Source organism: Mus musculus, chromosome 19 (assembly GCF_000001635.26).
Source record: "Mus musculus strain C57BL/6J chromosome 19, GRCm38.p6 C57BL/6J".
Taxonomy (NCBI): domain Eukaryota; kingdom Metazoa; phylum Chordata; class Mammalia; order Rodentia; family Muridae; genus Mus; species Mus musculus.
In genome coordinates, this window is record NC_000085.6 from 20,955,477 (window position 1) to 20,976,980 (window position 21,504).

General features: G+C 40.7%; 1 protein-coding gene across 1 annotated transcript in view; it reads right to left on the reverse strand.

Moving 5' to 3' along the window:
- Positions 1-21,504, reverse strand: part of Tmc1 (transmembrane channel-like gene family 1) — a 253,671-nt gene that overhangs the window by 172,021 nt on the left and 60,146 nt on the right. The window lies entirely within an intron of this gene.

Consider the following 21,504-nt stretch of genomic DNA (forward strand, 5'->3'; position numbering starts at 1 on the left):
TAAACCACATTAAGGTAAAAATCTCGTAGTCAAAATTTTTTTTGTTGTTTTGCTTTTGTTTTTGTTTTTGTTTTTCTGGGACTGGGTTTCTCTGTGTATCCCTGGTTGCCCTGGAACTCACTCTGTAGACCAGGCTGACTCAGAAATCCTCCTGCCTCTGCCTCCCAAGTGCTGTGATTAAAGGCATGCACTACCACTGCAGAGCAGTCAAAATGTTTTAAAGCCCAATAAAGTAGAAGCTGCCATTTACAGCTCATCGCAGGCCATAAGTATTAGTATAAGAAATAGTCTTTCAGCGAGAAGGATGAGCCCTGCAACAGGAGAGCACTAAGGCTTTTTAGAAGAGATGCTTTGTAAGGTAAAGTTTTAATGTAACCCAAAGTCCCTTAAGGAGCAAAATCCTAGGTAACTTTATATGCAGAGAGATTTGTAGCCAATACAAGAAAAGAGCCCCAACTCAGGCTTAGGTAATAGAAACCATGATGACTTAGAAATAATGACTACAAAAAGGGGTTTTAGTTCTTACCTATTTTGGTGAAATCAATGTTTGGTGATGCTAAAAATTAAGGAATGGCATTAAACCGGATCTTTTATATATTTTGACTGGGGAATATACATGAGTTCAACTACTTTGGAAACAGCCAGCAACGTGCAATTAAGCTGGACATTCGCTGTGCCATGAAGACTATACCCCAAAAGCTTTGCCATATTGTCAAGAGAAGCTGTTATTCACAATGTGGAATAACAAAGGGATAACAAAAACATTGATACAGGACCTGGTATCTATAAAATAACAATTTAAGAATATTAAACGTGGCTAGAGAGATGTCTCAGCAGTTAAGAGCACTGACTGCTCTTCCAGAGGCCCTGAGTTCAATTCCCAGCAACTACTTGGCAGCCCAAAACCATCTGTAATGGAATCTGATTTCTTCTTTTGGTGTGCATGGAAAAAAAAAAAGCACCCATATATGTAAAATAAATAAATCTTTAAAAAAATATTAAACAAAGCAGAATGTTACCTAACAGTAAAAATGAACAAACTGAGAAGCTAATTTGTTGGGCCTTCCTGGTCTGTCAATGCAGGAACCATGACTAGGGGAGTAAGGATGATTATAGGAAAGGCAGAAAGAAGATACAAGAGACAGATATAAGAGGGCTGTTGGTCAATATCATGACAGCAAAGAGTATATTTTCTCAGTGTCTTTTAAAGGCAAACAAGAGAAAGCATGACCAATTCAAGGAAGTTAAATGCTACCACAAATGCTCACATGATCAGTTTATGGTACACAGTATCCATGTTTGACTAAGGCCATATCCTTTAGGCTTATACAGTCTTTCAAGGATGCATGTGTAAGACAAGGAACTTGGCAGGATATAACACATATCTTAATTAAAAACAAAGACAGATGTCTGTAGACTCATTCACAATTAGTCACAGGCAAGAAGTCAGACAAAGTTAATTCTAGATGTGTTCCCCACATGTCCCCCCTTTTTATCCATGCAAGCCAAAGCTGCCCCAGCTCTTGGTGCAGTCTTAGGCATCCCTTCAAGAAGTGTGGACCTCATCTGTCATTGGTACATGATTTCTGACATTCATGCCCTGTCTTAGGTTGATCCACCTCTGAGAGAATCTTATCCTCTTTTATTTTGTTTGTTTGTTTTTCTTTAAGAGCCTTGCATCTTATAAATCATGTTGTGTCTGTCTTAGGTTGCCATCTGAAAACACAGCTCTTACCTGTCATTGGCATGCAAATAATTTTGTAATCATGGCCTGTCTTAGGTTGAGAGGATTTTTTTCAAGATGATCTTACCTGTCATTGACTACCAACGTCTGCTAGGGAAGACACTGGACCTGACTCTGATGATTACTCTCAAAAGAACAGGTAAGACCTGCCATAGAAAAGATCATAAAGCCAAATCCTGCTATGCCTAACAAGGACCATGAAGGAAAAGCAGCCTGTAGCTTTTTCAAAATATTATTTGCAATGCTAGCAGCATCAAAAGAAAAGCTTTGTCTTTCTTATGCAGGGCTAATAAATATAAAGAAATATTAGTATTATGCCATATACCTGGATAGTGCCTTTTTAATCTGGTCTAATTATGCTGACTCTCATTATACATTTTTTTGAGTTGTACAAATCCATATCCTTGACATTCCAAAGGGCTTTTGATTTTCATTCCTTGCACCTAATCTCTCATGATATGCAGTATATCAATTCTTTGTTCTAGCCATGTATTCAATTCCTCTTGTATGCTCAGGGCATTGGTTATATTTTCAGCAAGATGATTAACAAAACTAGCTGTCTGTACTACTCATGCTAAAAACAATGCAGAAGTAGGAGCAATGACCATAAGTGTTATGAGAGCAAAACACCAATAATGATCAGCCCAACCATACATTTGCCAGAGCATTATCTAATTCTTCCAATATTTGTAAGCCTTTTTCAGAATATCAAGGTGCAGGTAAATTTACAAGAATCATAATAAAAACTGGTTGGTGTACTACCATTACAGATTGACCATCAGACAGTGCAGAAACACAACTGAACAAAAGACAATTAAAACAAGAAACACTGAACTCATTATCAGTGCCAATAACAAAGGTAGCATTCCCAATTAGTAACAGATTAGATGGGGTAATGCAGTATGTTACATAATTGTCTTAATTCCAGAACCTGTTCCATTTTTATCCACAGCAAACAACATCATACAAGGCAGCTGCCAATTTCCACATATGTCTCTAAAGATGTCTAGAACCAGTCCTTTAAATGCCCACTGTCATTTCCTTTTGTCCAATATTGGATTGATTTCTAGTACAGTCCATAACTAAATCGGGACAACTGGTCACATTAAAGGAAAGAGAAGGGTTGATTGATTTTTCAAGGCACGTCCCAAAGTCTCTGTGTTCTCTGCTCCACGTGGTCTAAAAGCCTGAAGCAGGACACTTGTCCAGCTTGTCCAGTCTGAGATACTTAATGCTTAATGTTTAAGACTGTAATATACTACAATCCTAGAGGCATTCTTCTTCCAAGTCTGAGGGTCTACAGAAACACATCCAGCATTGGCACTATTTCTAGTAAAACAAATAGGAAGCCCTGACTCATAGCAGTGTAATTCACTAATATGAAATACTTTTTATACCCTCAGACCAAGGGAATCCTAACATTGAATATTATTAGAGGTCACAAGTATTTCCAGTCTTAACCATAGAGAAGAACGTAGCAAAGGTGTGTCAGGAACATATGCCCAATACAGTTTCACTGTCACCAACCCCAGGGTATTCAGCAAGATCATGAAAACACAAATATATCCTCTTACCCATGTTAATACTGGATTGGGATCATGTCATATGCCAGTAAGAGGATCCTTCCATTTCACCTGGGCTTAAGTATGCCATTTTGTAGAGTACCCATAGACACTCAGCCCCAGAGTGTTTATTTGTCATCCAAGGTCAAAAAATTCAAAATAAAATTTCGTGGTGACAGAGCATACAACTTCCCCCTCACTTTTTTTTTGTAACTGATTTTTAAGAGCTCCATGAGCTCATTCCATAAATCCCTGTCCTTGAGGGCATGCAAAGTTATGTATATGGTTTATAACATATTTTATAGATTTAACTCATATTTAATTCATTTTTACATATATAATTAATAGATAACAAATAAAATTTTCATTTAAAGTATATAATTAATATTTAATGTATGTGCTTTTATTTAGTGTATATAATATATAAACATATATAAATTATATTCAATGTTATATTTAAGTTGTATAATTTATATTTAATGCATATTTTATATGGATAATTTATATATACACATATATGCGCAAACATGTATATAGTTATTATACATATGTTTCAGCATATATAAACTTTAACTTGTATGATATATATTAGTTTATATAATTTATATTTGGGGCCACCTGCTGTATTAAATCAGAACAGGCAGGTGTACTAATCTGGAGTCCATTTGATCGGTGACAGGCAGGTCCAAGTCATAGGACTCTTGATTCCCTGGAGTTTATGTGAACTTTAGTTTACAAAAGGATATACATTCAACATTTACCATTGTATCAAAATCCATAATTTAGAAATATAGTTAACAGGTGTCTGTTGGACAACAGGCGTAGGCTCACGTTTGAAACCTAGTAAAAACTATGGGCTTAGGTTAAAAGGCACAGAAAATTTTTTTCTCAATCCAGAGAGTTGGATACACAGACTGAACAGAGATGTTTTAGCATGATGGGGAGTATCTTTAAGTTTATATTCAGAAAACAACCAAAGGGAAATTAAAATCTTGAGTTTGTAACTGAATTGAAAACTGCCAATGTTCCATTAGTTTATCAGAACTCCATTGATCAATGTTCAAATTCTAAATTTTGAAATAACAATAGCATGTGGGGGGAATATGAAACATTTCCCTTTTTCCTCTTAAATCATCTCTTACATCTGTACACCTTGCATTTATATACCTTCAAATATCTTAAAACTTCTAACATTAACAACTTGCACTTACTAACTTTAAACACCACTAGCGTTAGCCAACTTTCAACATCTTTACTTGCATTCAGCCACTTAAAACATCTTTCATCTGAAGTATTTTTTATTTCTAAAGCATCGTCCTTGTTCTTTTATATCCTTTGACTTTCATCACTGGCTTTTTCTCAATCTCAAACATTTTTCATAAACTGTTTTTCTTAGACCTTGACCTGCTGGATTGAATCATAACTCACCTTTGCCAGAGCCTATATGCTCATGCTGTCCACGGCAGACATGTTGCTGCTTCCTCTGCTGCCCAAGAAGGGAGGAGCAGAAGTGAGCAGTGTACCACGACCAGCTCTGGGACTGCTTAGTTTTGCTTTCCGTTTCTGAAACCTATTTCTCTCTCCTATCCCTAATCAAGGACCAAAGACTAAAGGTATCTACAGGTACTTTACCTGGTCCATGCACATCATAATAATCCTGACGTCTTTCCCCAATTTTCTTCCAGGTTATGTGCCAAGTATTGTGTGGCAGACTTTTTGTGGAGAAGCACAACACATGTTTATTCACTCATGAAAAGGAATACATGAAAAGACCCAAATAATAACTACACTAATGTTTAGAATGATGAACCAATTAGACCTTATTGGCATTTCTAACAGGAGGACGGGCCATGGATCACTTACAAGGACTAAGGATAATTCAAAATGATCAGCTGAGTCACCAGAAAGCCCACCCCAACATTGGTGATAGCCAAAAAAATCTATAACTGTGGACTTTCTACACAGCTGGGGGGAAGGGGACTGAATTCCACAGTCAAAACATCCTTTCTCTGCAGCACTGACAGCCAGTCTTTGCCCCAAGCACTTGTTTATCACCACTTCTTTTGCCGAGGTAGTACCCTCAATAATTTTTCAAGTTTCTGTTCTCCTAGACATGTAACCTTGTGTTCACCAGAGGCTCACAAGCATCCTCTTCCCTCCTAGAGAAATGCTGCGATTTGGGAATGCACCATGCATCCTTCCAGAAGACAAGTGTGTCAGCATCCCATCATCACACAGTTCCGATTGGAAGCAGGGAAAGTTAACTTTGGCTCACAGTTTTTGAGATTTTGTTTCAGATCCATCATCTAGCCTGTCTAGGACCCCCCACAGTTGTCCCATTCATGCCCTATCCACATAGTTGAGTTGAATTGGCAGCCATTTGTATGACTTCACATGTAAAAATTACTGGTGATACATGTCCACATCATTCACGGAAGCTAGAAGCAAAATGTGGTGAAGGAGTAATCAGAAACCATTCAACGCAAAAGAATGCAGAACTTCAGATGGTGTCCCTTTTACAAAAGCAACAGGCAGCTATTTCTACTAAAATTCACATTCTTGGAAGCCATTCGTTATGAGAATGTGAAGCAAACACAACACAGCAGAGGACACTGTGAGATGAGTAGCTGAGAACAAGATCAACTGGATATGAAGGTCTCAATGGTGTAGAGGGAACGCTGGGCCTCCCACAAAGGCTATAAGAGACTCAGAGAAGACCTGAACACTGCATTTCATCTCACTGTTTTATTTTTGAAAACAAGAGACTTCTTTTCCCTAAGTCCCCTTCACTTGTGGAGAATGCACCACTATCATCACACAATGCTAGAAAAATAAGGCAGCTCTAGGAAGGAAGTTTTTTGTAAATTCCTAGGAAGGAATTTTAATCTAAAAACATGGTTGCTCTGGCAAGGGATCACATCCAAAAAACTTCTAAGTCCAAATGATCTGGCTGGAATGACATACCTCTAATCTCTCTTGATGGAATATATACCCTTAATACACACCTTTAATCCTTAACAATGAAGGTAAAATTAGTTTGTAGAAGAAATCAGCCATGTTTGAAAGAGAAATCTAATTGAGGGGTAGATAAAATGATCAACCAGATAAAAATTTGACAGAATACCTATTCTCACAAAAACCACATAGGAAAGAGAGAGACTACTTAATAGAACAACACAAGAAGGAGAGGAAACTTAAAGCAGGAGAGAGAGAGAGAGAGAGAGAGAGAGAGAGAGAGAGAGAGAGAGAGAATGAGAGGAGTCAGTTTTACAGACACAGTTTTTCAGGGGAAGACAGAATGAGCCAGAGCATGAGGAGGAGCCATCAGAAGAGATTGCCAGAGTGTGATGGTTTGTATATCCTTGAACCAGGGAGTGGCACCATCTGGAGGTGTGGCCTTGTTGGAATAGGTGCGACCTGGTTGGAATGGGTGTGTCACTGTGGGTGTGGGCATAAGATCCTCACCCTAGTTGCCTGGAAGTCAGTCTTCCACTAGCAGCCTTTGGATGAAGACATAGAACTCTCAGCTCTGCCTGTGCCATGCCTACCTGGATGCTGCCATGCTCCCACCTTGATGGTAATGGACTGAACCTGTGAATCTATAAGCCAGCCCCGATTAAATGTTGGTTTTTATAAGACTTACCTTGGTCATGGTTTCTGTTCACAGCAGTAAAACCCTAACTAAGACACAGAGTTAGTTTGAGGCAGAACAATTCAGTCAGACGAAAAAAGCCAGTTTGAATCAGTCAGCTTGGAAATGAGTTTGGACCAGAATAGTTGAGTTGAGCAAGCAACCTAGAGTTCATAAAGAGCTAGAAAGGGTCAGTTTATTTAGCAGTAAGCCTTTGAGATGGCAATTACATCTGGTGAATAAAAGTTACTTTTACAGTTTATGGCTATAACTTCATTCATAGTAAAACTACAGGTACTCCAAACAATCTAATGATGGGACTTTAAGGTCATAGAAAGGCCAGCCCAACCCAAACCAACAAAGGCAGTAGATGACAAAGCATGATAAAGGAAAGATCTGGAATTAAATTCATACCAAATGGACAAAACAAAAACCAAAGAAATTGCTGATTTTAAAGGATTAATAAAACTGACAAATTCTTGATAAAACTAACCAAGAGAAGATGCAAATTAATGACATTAAAAGCAAAAGGGGATGTTTCAACAGACACAACAAAACTGATAGGATCACTAGAGACTTTACTATGTAACCTAGACTGGCCTGGATCTTGCTGTGCATATCAGGCTGGCCTGGACATCATGGAGATCCACCTGCTTCTGCTTATTAAGTGCTAGGATTAAAAATATGCATCACCATTTCCAGGTGGATCTTTTGAAAACGTATACTCCAGAGAGTTGATCATCTAAAAGGAATGGATAGTTTTCTAGACTCACTTAACCAACATCAAAATTGAAATAAGATGTTATAAAACAGTTAGACCAATATAAGGGACAAGATTGGAGTAGTTCTATCTTCCAACAAAGATCTCAGAATCAATAGGTTCACTGATGAAATGCACGAACTGTTAAAGAAGAGAAAAAAGTAAAAATAAAGGATAGAGTGCTCCTGGAACTGTTCTATCAAATGGAGAGGGGAGGACATTTCAAACCTTATTCTACAAAGCCAGTAATACTCCAATATCAAAATCACATAAAGACACAACTAACATAGAAAAGTATAAGTCAGTATTCTCTAAGAATATTTACAGGAATATCCTGAATAAAAATATTTAATATTTGACACAAAGTTCACCAACACATTTCAACAATGATTTTGCATGATTTGGGGATTTGTTGTTGTTGTTTGGTTTTTGTTTTTCAAGACAGAGTTTGTGTAGCCATGGCTGTTGTGGAACTTGTTCTCTACAGACTGACCTCGAACTCAAAGATCTACCTACCTCTGCCTGCAAGTGCTGGGCATTAAGGAATATGCCACCACATCTTGGTTTGATGCTTCATATTTAACAAGGGTTCAGCAATGCTTGTTAAAAATCCCAGGATAATTTTATATTCACAAATGCCTCAACAACAGGCATATAATCAGATTCTAGGGAAAAGTTTCATGCTCAGCCATGAAGAAGAAATTTTGTCATGTTCTGGAATGTACATGGAAAAATAGTTTGTTATATGTAATAAGCCAGTTGCATAGACACATGTTTTGTTTAACTAGAGACATGGGTGGATGAATGAGGCCTTAATGTAAAAAATGGAGCCTATTAAAAAGATGCAGTGGCTGTGAAATATAACAGAGCTGGAAAACAAGATATTAACATTCATTGTATGTATGTATGTATGGAAATGTCATACTGACATTCCTCGCTTTGTACAGTTACTGTAAACACAAGTTTTATAATAGGAAAAAAAATAAAGCCAAAGTTTAAAAGTCAAACAAAAATTGTTTGAAAATAAAACAATTAATGAACAAGAAAATGAACTCAAACTCCAAAGCAAAAGCAGTTAAATGAATAAATAAAATGAAAGAAACACATCAACGCTCAAACCAACAAACTGTGAAACTCCTTAGGTCAGAGTCCACAGACTGGAAACTTCGAGTTGATAAGCAACAGGGATGAATGCTCTCCAACCAACACCAGCTTCTCTGAAGTGTGAGGACGAAACCCAGCCCCAATCAGTGCCTTATATGTCCAGTGTCTATCACTCCTCACATGGGTTCTTTGTGATGTCACAGCAAGGAAGAACCCAATCCAGCTAGGCACAAGCCAAAGTGGTTCCTCTCAGCTTCTGTCCCCTGCAATAGTTACTTTCCCCATGGCTGTGACCAAATCTCTGGCTAGAAGTAACTTAGAAGAGGAAGGGTTCAATTTTTTTATTAGATATTTTCTTTATTTATTTACATTTCAAATGTTATCCCCTTTCCTGGTTTCTCCTCTGAAAATCCCCTATCCCCCCTCCTCCCCCTAACCCCCCACTCCCATTCCTGGTCCTGGCATTTCCCTATACTAGGGCATAGAGCCTTCACAGGACCAAGGGCCTCTCCTCCCATTGATGACCGACTAGGTCATCCTCTGCTACATATACAGCTAGAGCCACAAGTTCCACCATATTTTATGATTTTTTTTAATTTTGTTTGTTTGTTTATTGGTGGTTTAGTTCCAAGGAGCTCTGGGGGAACTGGCTAGTTCATATTGATGTTCCTCCTATGGAGCTTCAAACCCCTTCAGCTACTTGGGTACTTTGTCTAGCTCCTTCACTGAGGACCTTGTGCTCCATCCAATGCATGATTGTGAGCATCCACTTCTGTATTTGCCAGGCACTGGCAGAGCCTCTCAGGAGATAGCTATATCAGGCTCCTGTCCACAAGCTCTTGTTGGCATCTGCCATAGTGTCTAGGTTTGATGGCTGTTTATGGGATGGATTCCCAAGTGGGGAAGTCTCTGGATGGTTCCTTCGGTCTCTGCTCCAAACTTTGTCTCTGTAACTCCTTCCATGGGTATTTTGTTCCCCCTTCTAAGAAGGATTCTGAGTGTCTGGGCTAATATCCACTTATCAGTGAGTGTATATCATGTGTGTTCTTTTGTGATTGGGTTACCTCACTTAGGATGATGCCCTCCAGATTCATCCACTCGTCTAAGAATGGAAGGGTTCAATTTGAATCAGGATTTCAGCAGACATCCTGGGAGGAGCTGATGGCTCAGGAGAGGCATCAGAAGCAGTTGGTTACACCATAGTCAGGTTATCATTTTCGTAGTGATCCCATTCTTCCTGCTAAGCTTCTACCTCTCAAGAGTTCCTTAGCCCTGTAAACAGCACCACAAGCATCGAAACACATGAGATGGGGGTGAGACCTTTCACATTCAAAACATAAAAAAGAACATTTTAACTAAGAATAGCATAGTTGCACATATCTTCTGTCCCAGCACTGGGAATGTAGAGACAGGAAGAGTCTCTCAGTTCTAGGACAGCCTGGTCAATATATTGAGTTCCAGACCAGCCAGAGTTACAAGGTAAGAGCATGTTTCAAAAGCAAAAACAGTAGCATCAATGAGGAAAGACTAAATTTTGTGCTTTTTTAGGGTATGGACATGGTTTTGACAAGAGTGGACATACAGTCTGATTAAATGGCCTTTTGGTGCAGATGTAAAAATAATCATGATACTGAATTCCTTTTTCTTAAACTCTTATTTATGGGCATCAATAGGATGGTAGCTCTACCCTAATAATGATACTATAACAAAATACACTGTCCCTCAAGACAACTGAGAGCATTTCTAATAAGTGACATGGTTGGGGGAGTGGGTGCAGACAATATGATAGGGAAAGTTTTAATACATGAAATGATTGTGGATAAGTAACAGAACAGATGACTATGATCCAAGTGAATGCCATAGTGCCATTCCTTATTTTATGTAAGTAATATATAACAGCAAAATTTTAAAATAATATGAACAAACCAAAGCATAAGATATCAAAAAAGTTGAAAAAATAGTTAAGAAAAAAAGGATGATAATTTTAAATCCTGGAAAAACATTAAACTCAAAACCAAAACAATAGATCACAATATAAACCAAATGCCCCATGGATCAGGAAACAAACTCACTATGCTTATGCCAAAGCGGAGTGTCAAAGTCCAATTCAAAAGATACTGTGCAAGTGTATCGGGAACAAAGAAGATCCAAGTTCTACGCAGCCAACCAAGAGTGTCTTTGCAGTATCAGGACAAGACTCATCCATAGCCTATGCTTTACATAGGTAGGTATCTACCATTCCCCACAATGGTTCCTGGGAGTAACAGCCAAAGTGGACCAGTCATAGCTGGCTACAATCCATAATGATTTTTCTCACAGGCTATCTCCCAGGAATGTATTAGTAGTTCTGTCATGCCTATGACCAAATCCATGGCAAGAAGCAACTTAAGGGAGATAGGTTATTTTGGCTCAGGTTTCAGAGAATGGGGAAGGCATTGTCATGGGAGGAATCGTGTCTTGAGAAATGGGTCTGAAGCATTCATTGGTCATATGGATTTGCCAGACCACCATTCCTCCTTGTGACCCAGTTCTTTTCCCCTGATAGGTTATGCCTCCCCAAAATTTCCTTACCTCCCAAAACAGCACTGCCTGCTAACTGCCAAGTTTTCAAGCACATGAGACATTGTGAGAACTTTCACATTCAAACCATAAGTACATTTTGGACTGTCATAATAATAAAAGCAGTAGTAACAACAAAGGCAGACTAAGAGTGCTTATTGATTCCCTGGGTTATTAGAAGGACTGGTTACAAGATGGTGAATTCATAGCTACTGAAATGTCCTTTTCCCTCTGGACCTAAAATTCCACAGGAACTTTTCATTTGACAGAAAGCATCTCTAATACTCAATGTATCAAATCCCTTTTCTTAAACTGGTATTTATGGGCATCAAGAGGATGGGAGTCCCGCCATGACACTGATGCCATAACAAAATATGATGCTACTCAAGACACTCCAGGGTATATTTTGTCTGATAGGTGACATGGCAGAGTGATGGTTAATAATAGGTGAACTGTTAAGTACATGGAAAGACTGGATGGAAGTACAAGAGCAAGTATATAAATATGTTCAATTACATGCCCAATGAAAGCCTTTATTCTTTAGAGTTAAGTATTAACAAGAGTTTTTAAATAAGAAAAGTGAACAAGTAAAAAAGTCAAAGAAAAATGAATATTTAATAAAATAGAGTTAATAATACAAAAGCTGAAATGAAAGCACTGATTAAAAAAACCAAACTAATAAATAAAAAGAAACTAAAACCCACAAATCAAAGCCAACCAATCAGGAAACAAGCTCACGATGTGTCTGTCAAAGCAGATCACTGGTGTTCAATTTCAAACGGTCAATATCATATACGTCATTCAGAGCCTAAGTCTAACCCAACTGTTTCACAACAGCCAATACCTGCTCTGCAGTACAAGTTCTAGCTCCAGCCCCAGCCAGTGCCTTATTGTTAGGTGTCTATCATTCCTCACAATGGTCCTTTGTGATATCAGAGCAAGGAAGGAACCAATGCAGCTACCTAAGCCAAAGCAATCTTCTCACTTTCTGTCCCCAAGAACTGCACTCATCACTTCTCCCATGGATGTTACCAAATCCCTGCAGGAAGCAGATTAAGGGAGACAGACTTTATCTCTGCTGAGGATTTCAGAGGACAGGAAAGGACATGGTTGGATCGGCTGATGACATAGTCAACAGGAGAGTGATGGAACCAGTTAAACCGCACTGACAACCGCTCCATGACTCCTAGGGACCCAATAGACCCAATACCTCCTCCTCAACTCTAAAGCCAAGGATTCTGCACCTTCCTCAAACAGTGCTGCTACCAAAGAAACAAAGCACTTAAGATAATTTGAGACATTCAACAGCAATACAAACAAGTTTGCCATTTATAAAATAGTGGATGCATTAGAAACAATGATAATGATAGCCTCAGGAAGCTTTGTATTTGCCTGGGTTAGGGACATTGGCCTTTACTAGGTAGAAAGTGAACATAAGGTACATCAGTGGTCTATGACTTAGGCCCTAAAATTAATAACATTGTCTTTTATAGACCTCACAATCTCTATATTCAACCTGTTCATTTCCTTTCACTTTTAATACAGACTGATGGGTTCAAACAGTAGTTGGTAGCCCTTAACTGACACTACTGGTGTAAAAAAAAAAAAAAAAAACCCAAAACCAAAATATGCTCCATTTCCAAAACCCCCTTGGGTATGTGATTGGTCCAATGTATCTATTGCCCTAAGAGAAAGATACCATCACAACTCCCTACTAGGACCCCTTTTAGAAACCAATGATTCGTTTTATAAGATTTTTATTTCTTTAATGTACATGAGTACACTGTAACTGTCTTCAGACACATCAGAAGAGGGCATCAGATCTTATTACAGATGGTTATGAGCCACTATGTGGTTGCTCACCCAATCGAACTCAGGTCCTCTGGAAGAGCAGTCAGTGCTCTTAACCTCTGAGCCACCTCTCTAGCCCTGAAATCTGGGATTCTTAAAGAGTGGATTGATATATGCAAAACACCAGTTCAAAGTCTTATAGACACAAAATGTGTCCTCCCTATAAGACCAGGTACCAGGATATGTAGGGTAGAATAAATCTTGCTTTCTCTAACAGGGCCAAGAAAAGGATGGAATACAGTTATCTAAGCAAGTGATCTGGGCCAGCAGCCTTCCTGAAGTCGGCCTAGAAAGCCGAACTTGTGGCTTTGATACAAGCTCTATGAATGGAAAAGGGGAAGTCTATTAACATTTACACTGACAGCAGGTATGCTTTTGCCACTGCAGGGAGCAATATACAGACAAAGAGGACTGTTGACATCTGCAGAGAAAGACATACGATGCTGTGGCTCAAGGGAATCAGCTGGCAGACCTAACCGCCAAACAGGCAGCCCAAAAAGCAATGATCCTGGCAGTCAAAGAGCCTAAAGATTATTATGATGTCAGAAAGACCAGCTTTAGATACACCCCTAAAGACTATCAAGTTATGGACAAATTAAGGCTGGTAAAGGAAACCCCGTATGGGGTAGTAGAAACAGAAGAAGAAAAACTAGTCCTCCCATGGGAAAAAGGACGCAAGTATGTTACCAACTTACATTACTTGACCCACTTGGGGGCCAAGAAATTAAAAGGTGTGGTTAGGTCCTCCAACTACTATGTTATAGGACTCTCTGACTTGGCAGAAGAAATAGTCAAAAGCTTCAAGGCCTGTGCTATGACTAATGCAGGACACTCCATGTATATTCCTGGGAAGAGGATCAGGTGTGACCAGCCTGGGGCCTACTAGGAGGTTGATTTTACAGAAATTAAGCCAGCTAGATATGGCAACAAGTACTTATTAGTGTTTATAGACACCTTTTCAAGCTGGGTAGAAGCTTTTCCTACCAGGACTGAGATGGCCAATGTGGTAGCCAAGAAGATCCTAGAAGAAATCTTCCCAAGGTTTGCAATGCCCAAGGTAGTCAGGTCTGATAATGGGCCTACCTTTGTTGCTCAGGTAAGTCAGGGACTGGCCACGATATTGGGGATTGATTGAAAGTTACATTGTACCTACAGGCCCCAAAACTCAGGACAGGTAGAGAAGATAAATAGAACCATTAAAAAGACCCTTACCAAATTGACAGCTGAGACTGGCACTAATGATTGGATAGATAGCTCTCCTACCCTTTGTGCTCTTCAGAGTTAAGAACACCCCTGGACAGTTTAGACTGACCCCCTATGAATTACTCTATGGGGGGCCCCCTCCACTGGTAAAAATAGCCTCTGTATATAGTGCTAACGTGCTGCTTTCCCAGCCTTTGTTCTCTAGGCTGAAGGCACTTGAGTGGTTGTGACAGCAAGTGTGGAAGCAGCTACAGAAGGCCTACTCAATTAGACGTCACTGTGCAGAAAACCTTGAGACTCGGTGGAAAGGCCCTTATCTTGTACTCTTGACCACCCTACTTTCTACCCTTATGGGACCCCTTTGATCTTGCATCTGCTGTTAATTATAGGTCCACGTGTGTTAAATAGGCTAGTCACCTTTATTAGAACAAGAATTACTGCAGTGCAGCTTTTAGTTTTGAGACAATAGTACCATGCCCTAAAGGATCAAGTGTGTCAGGGAGAAGATAGTGTCTAGTTCTAAGATTAGAACTACTAACAAGTAGAAGTGGGGAATAAAAGTGTACCATAAAAACAAAAAGACTAGGCCTTTAGTTAGGCCCAGGCTTGAGAATGTGACCTTTGTGACTCAATGCTCCAAGGCATGCTAATCATAAAACAGATAGCGACATTCTTCCACCCACCTGCTTCCTGGGTTCAGGGAGCGTTCATTCAAAGAAAGTCACCCTGACCACTCCTGGAACCCACTATGCAAATGTGCTATTGTTAGGGACTCATAGAAACTGTCTTGAGAAATAACAGGCACAATTACCAGGTATTCCTTGTGACTCTTGTGACTTTGCACTTCCTTGTGACTCTTAGCTGGTATTTTGGTATTTTCCAACCACGTTCTCCCCACCCCTTTGAGTTGTGGTTTCTTCCTTTAAATACCCCCTTATCCAGCTACTCGGGGCTCTACAGTCCTCTACCCTGTGTGGTGGGTGTACAACTGTGGGCCTCAGAGCACACCTAGAATAAAAGTCCTCTTGCAGTTTGCATCGAGACTGTTTCTCATGAGTGATTTGGGGTGTTGCCTCTCCTGAGTCAGAATGTGGGGGAGTCCTCACATTGTGGGTCTTTCAACGCCCTCACCAACCCCCTTGGGTTGTGTTTTTTCCTTTAAAAACCCCCTTTCCCAGCTACTCAGGGTGGAACTCCTCTACCCCTGCATGGGATATGAGTCGACCCCAGAGTGCTGGTTCCTGTCAATAAACCTCGTGTGATTGTAGCAAGGAGTCTCTTGTGAGTTCTTGGGGGGGGGGGGGGGGTTGTGTCATCCCAAGACTTGATTCAGGGGTCTTTCAATAATTCATTATGAAAGGAAGTTAGTTTAGGAACTCAAGCAAAGCAGGAACCTCGAGCAGGAGTTGATACAGAGGCATGGAGTGCAGCTGCTTGTGGCTTCCTCCTTATGACTTTCTCAGACTGCTTTCTTATAGAATCCAGGGCCATTTCTAGGGACAGCACTACTCGTAATGGGTTGAGCACTCCTGCACCAATTACTAAGTAAGAAAATGCCCTACAGCCTGATCTTATGGAGGCATTTTCCCAATTGAGGCTCGACCCTCTCTGACAATTCTAGATTATGTCAAGTTGACATAAAACTAGCCAGTATACACAATATTCCCAAGCAAAATAAGTAATGTGAGTCTAGGCTATGTAAATATGGAGGCATCTGAAGCAAATCTGAGGGAGGGAACACACTCAATTATGCAGATATGTCCATAGAGTGAGTAAAACATCAGGAATAAAACACACATGTGCAGCTGGAGGTATCAGATTCCTCTATGGCAGACTGATGTGCACTATTCTGAGGGAGGATCCTGTAAGACCCAAAGAGCATTACGTCCACGATGTACCACTCACAGAAACAGAGAGATAGAGATAGATGCAACAAGCAAGAGGTTTATTGATCAAGTGTGCTGGGGTCGTCCTGCAATCGGGGTAAAAGGGACCCCAAATCTCCTAAGATTTTATATACTTTTTATACACTTTAAGGGTAGACCTTGGTAACAACATGAGTTGGTTTAAGCCCATTGTTGGCCCACTCAGACCTTTTAATTCCCCCTTTAGAAATGGTAATTAGCCTCTTCCTTCTGGAGTGGCAAGTGTTTCATGACCTTCCCTAAGCAGCATTGATAGCCCCCATGAGGTAAGGTCCTAGTCATCAGAATAGCCAGAATAGGGAACTGAAACATTTTTGGTCTTTATCTGCACCTGCCTTGCTTTCTTGTAAAGCTTGTTTAGCTGGGTCATTCTGGGAAGGGAGTGTTCCTCACAACATTCTAGGGGAAGATCCCCAGCATGCTATTCTAGCAAGGTCTTTAAGCGGCCATCTTATATTCTCTAAGGTCACACATTCCCACAATCCTACCTCCCTCAAATCAACTCTGTTGCAGAAGGCCTCCATCAAAGTAAGAGTGACATGTGTTGTGAAGATGGCAGGGCACCTACTGGCTCATAGGCATAGTATAGAATGGTCAACATGTTGGCTCTCTGATCCACCCTCTTCTGGACCTCCCTTATTCCAAACTTTGGATTAATTCTTAAAATGTTCACTTCTGTCCCTGGAGACATCAGCAATTTTCCCACATTCAAACATGCTGATGAAGTGCACTATGCAGGTCTCACCTTACTTAGGGAAGGTGTGCCTCTCCCCAGAGGAAACAGTCACTGTCTATACTCCAGTGGTAGTAATGTTTGGACAAAGATAAGAGGTGGGGAATTCTAGCAGACCTGGCAGGGGTTTAACAATTCAGGCTTTTTTCACCTGCCCCTATAGGATTACAGAAGACATCAGTTCAGAAACACTGTCCTGAAAAAATTTTAAAGGATTGATTGACACAACTTTAACAGCAACTATAAACTACAAAGCGCCTCAATAGAGGAAGCAACTGACTGCAGTAGAAAAGAAGATGCATTCTCACCCTATGCCCTGTCACACACTCAGATTCTGGCAAAAGACCAAGTGTGTATGCTGGCACAATTTGAGACAAACACAATGAGGAGACGTAGTATATGCTTTCCATTTACAAGGATGTCACAGTTAACTGCATAAGCCACCCTCAAGATGACATTTCTACAGAGCTAATATATGCAGTGTTCCCAAGATAGATGGAGTGAGTTTGTGGCTTTTAAGCTGTCATAAGAGAGCTGGGTTGGTGCTGTGCTAGACACAGACAAAAGTCATGGTAGAGGTAGCCATGAAATGGCTATTATTTATGCACTCAGATTGTTTATCTGAACTGCAAGGAGAAACCATAGGCAGCCTCTGGTAGAACATTACAGGATCAATTAACTAAGGGGAAAATAACTTGCCAAGAAAGTGTGTGGCACCATCTAACTGTGGCCTAATCCAAAGAGCTCTAAGGAAAAAGTGAATTACGAGAGTATTCACACACACACACACACACACACATGCATACACACACAAATTATGTGTATGTGTATTCCAATATTCCCTGACATTAGAAACCCCGAATTCTTCAGTCTTCCAAACTAGAAGGGAGATAAGTGAATATCCACAAATCCTCCAAGTCTTCAGGATTTCTGGGACTGATAATGTATCTCGCCTTCTGGACTCAGCAGCTACAGAGATCTGAGCCTCTCCTTTGGAGAAATAAGCATTGCTGAGTTACCTAGATCTTATCATGTAAGCCAAACCAATAAACCCCCTTTATAATATATATTCTATTGGTTCTGTCTTTTAGAGAACAGTGGACTTACCAGATAAAGAACTCTGTGATGACACAGAGAAATGATTATGTATACACTGAAAGCTCTGCTATAGTAGACCAAATTCCTCTAGGTTCTTCCTAGAAAACATGGCAGCAGGTATCAAGAGACGGCTTGGAGCAGATAAGATCTGAAGAGCAGAATTCCCATCCTTACTCAGTGTATATAAGTTACTTGCTGGTGAAAATACCCAACAGGCCAAAGGGAGACCACCCATGATGCTAGAACAAGGCAACGCTATGAGCACTTGTTCATGGGCTGTTCTTCCTGCTAACAGTTGGCCCTGAAGTCTCAGAAAAGTGGCTCCTACAACCTTCCATGGGAGCTCTGAGCAGGTTCATGTGTACCTCTACCTGTTCTTTTTCTGTGTCTTTTTATTTTCCTGCATCTAGTGTCAATATCAAATTCCTTTTCTATAATTTGGAAACTTGTTTTCCCCCTCAATCTTTTACATGAAACAACCATACATACTGGTGGTGGTTTGAATATGCTTTGCCCAGGGTGTAGCACTATTAGGAGGTGTGGCCTGGTTGGAGGAAGTGTGGCATTGTAGGGCTGGGCTTAGAGAGCTTCCTCCTGAGGAACATCATCGGCCTGTTCCTGGTTACCTTCAGATTAAAATGTAGAACTCTCGGCGCCTCCAGTGCCATGCATGCCTGGATGCTGCCATGCTTCCTGCCATGATGATAATGGACAGAAACTCAGAACCAGTAAACCAGATCCAATAAAATGTTGTCCTTTATAAGAGTTGCCTTGGTCATGTTGTCTCGTTAGAGCAATGGAAAGTGTATATAAGACATGTACCCTCTTTTAAGAGTTTTTAATCCTCTCCATTGTTTTTGGTTGACAAGTATGTGCATGTGCGTGTATTACTAGGAATTTAACTGAAGACCCCTATCTTTTTTTTTTTTAATTAAATGCAGGTTTATTGGGAAGCTGCTCTCATGTGAGTTCACTGGCCCCATGGAAGTCTCCATAGAAAAAGAGAGAGAAGAGAGGGGGAAGAAAAAGGAAGAAAGAGGGTGTGTGTAGAGAAAAAGAGAAAGGAGGATAAGAGAGAACAAAATGTCTGTATTATATAGGGAAGAACTTCTGGAGGAAGACCAGGACAGCCCCAGGGCTGGAAAGTTCATGGTTGGAGGCAGGGTATACCAGGTAGGGACTGAGGGATGATGGGAGAACCTAGAGGCTAAGTCTGCTTTGGTATGTAAGATATGGGCCTCAGTCTATTATTCTGGGGTCTGAAACCAAACATCCCAGCCTTTTGTTGATAATATATGAATAAGGGGTAATGAAAGTTCCTATGACTTCTTCCTGCTGATATTGGGTCATTGTTATGGGGGTGGGGTGGGCAAAAAGCTGGAATATTGGCCAAGTCCGGGAACAGCTGGTTGTTTCAGTGCTGCCTAGGTTGTGGGACCATCTGTGGCTAAGAGTGTGTAGGCCTGGCTAGTAGCCTCTTCACCCTTCCTGCAATGCACGACCCTGGGATCCCCCAACCACTTCCAACTCACCTGCCACCATGGCTGAAAAGGAAGTGGCCTTTGATGACACAGTTGAAGACCCCTATCTTTGTCAGGGTTTCTATTCCTGCACAAACATCATGAGCAAGAAGCAAGTTGGGGAGGAAAGGGTTTATTCAGCTTACACTTCCACATTGCTGTTCATCAGCAAAGGAAGTCAGGACTGAAACTCAAGCAGGTCAGGAAGCAGGAGCTGATGCAGAGGCCATGGAGGGATGTTACTTACTGGCTTGCTTCCCCTGGCTTGCTCAGCTTGCTCTCTTATAGAACCCAAGGCTACCAGCCCAGGGATGGCACCACCCACAATGGGCCCTCCCCACCCCCCACCTTGATCACCAGCTGAGAAAATGCCCCACAGCTGGATCTCATGGAGGCCTTTCCCCAACTGATGCTCCTTCCTCTGTGATAACTCTAGCCTGTGTCACGTTGACTCAGAAAACCAGCCAGTACAATCTCACTGAGCCTAGGCAAGGTATCTGCTGCTGGCTAATATACACTTTATAGCTTCAACCACAGAACACACTGAGGATTTATTACCTCCAGGTTTCTATGGAACAGGACTTTAGCCTGAGCATTGTTGCCTGTCTCTGACTCAATGTCGCCTACAGGCTGCAACTAAGGTTCCAGCCATCCAGTGCCACAGAGAACTTGAAGGAATATTTGTTTCTTTGATTACTTATAACTTCTGCAAGGTCTTCAGTTTCCATCTAGCTCAAGACCAAAGACAAGAGCTCCATGTGTTCTGGGTAGCTTATGGCATAGTTGTATGCTCACTGTGGGCACTGGAAAGGAAGAAAACTGTTCAGAGATTGTCCCCATATAACAAGAGCAGACAGGGAGGAACTTCAGAACACTATGATGTGAAGAGACTCCATACTGGGGCCCATCCTCAGGACCAAGTTCCCCCACCTACAAATGGAGAGCCTAGAAAAAAAAAAGTGAGGAAGTGTAAGTAGGCATACTGACTACATGGTAGGGATACTGATCCTCCACTGCAAGGATACCTTCCGGGACAAATACCCACTCAATGGCAGGGATATTGACGTCATGGCAGAGATGTACAACACAGCAGGGACACTCACTGTAGCAATCCCACCAATCATTACAAATGATAAACCTCAGGGCTGGTGAGATGGATCGGTCAGTATATATGCTATGTAAACACAGGAACTGAGTCAAGATCTCCAGCACCCAAGTCAAAATCCAGACACAGGTTAGTTGTCTGTAATTCCATTGTTGGCAAATCAGAGACAGGGGGTTGTCTAGGGTCTGCTGATCAACAGTCTCACTAAAGCAGTAAGCTCCAGGTTCACTGAGATACCTTGTCTCAAAACAAAACAAAACAAAACAATGCAGATATATATTATGCTTAGTCAAATGTAAAAGCAAATTTTTTTTAAAGAATTAAAAAAAAAGTTTTAGAGTTTTAGATTGGTAGGATTGGATACTATCTTAGTCAGGGTTTGTATTCCTGCACAGAGCATCATGACCAAGAAGCAAGTTGGGGAGGAAAGGGTTTATTCAGCTTACACTTCTTCATTGTTATTCATCACTAAAGGAAGTTAGGACTGGAACTCAAGCAGGTCAGGAAATGATACAGGAGCCATGGAAGGCTGTTACTTACTGGCTTGCTTCCCCTGGCTTGCTCAGCTTGCTTTCTTATAGGACTCAGGACTACTAGCCTAGGGATGGCACCACCCACAGTGGACCCTATCAATTGATCACTAATTGAGGAAATGCCTTACAGCTGGTTCTTATGAAGGCATTTTCTCAACAGAGACTCCTTTCTCTGT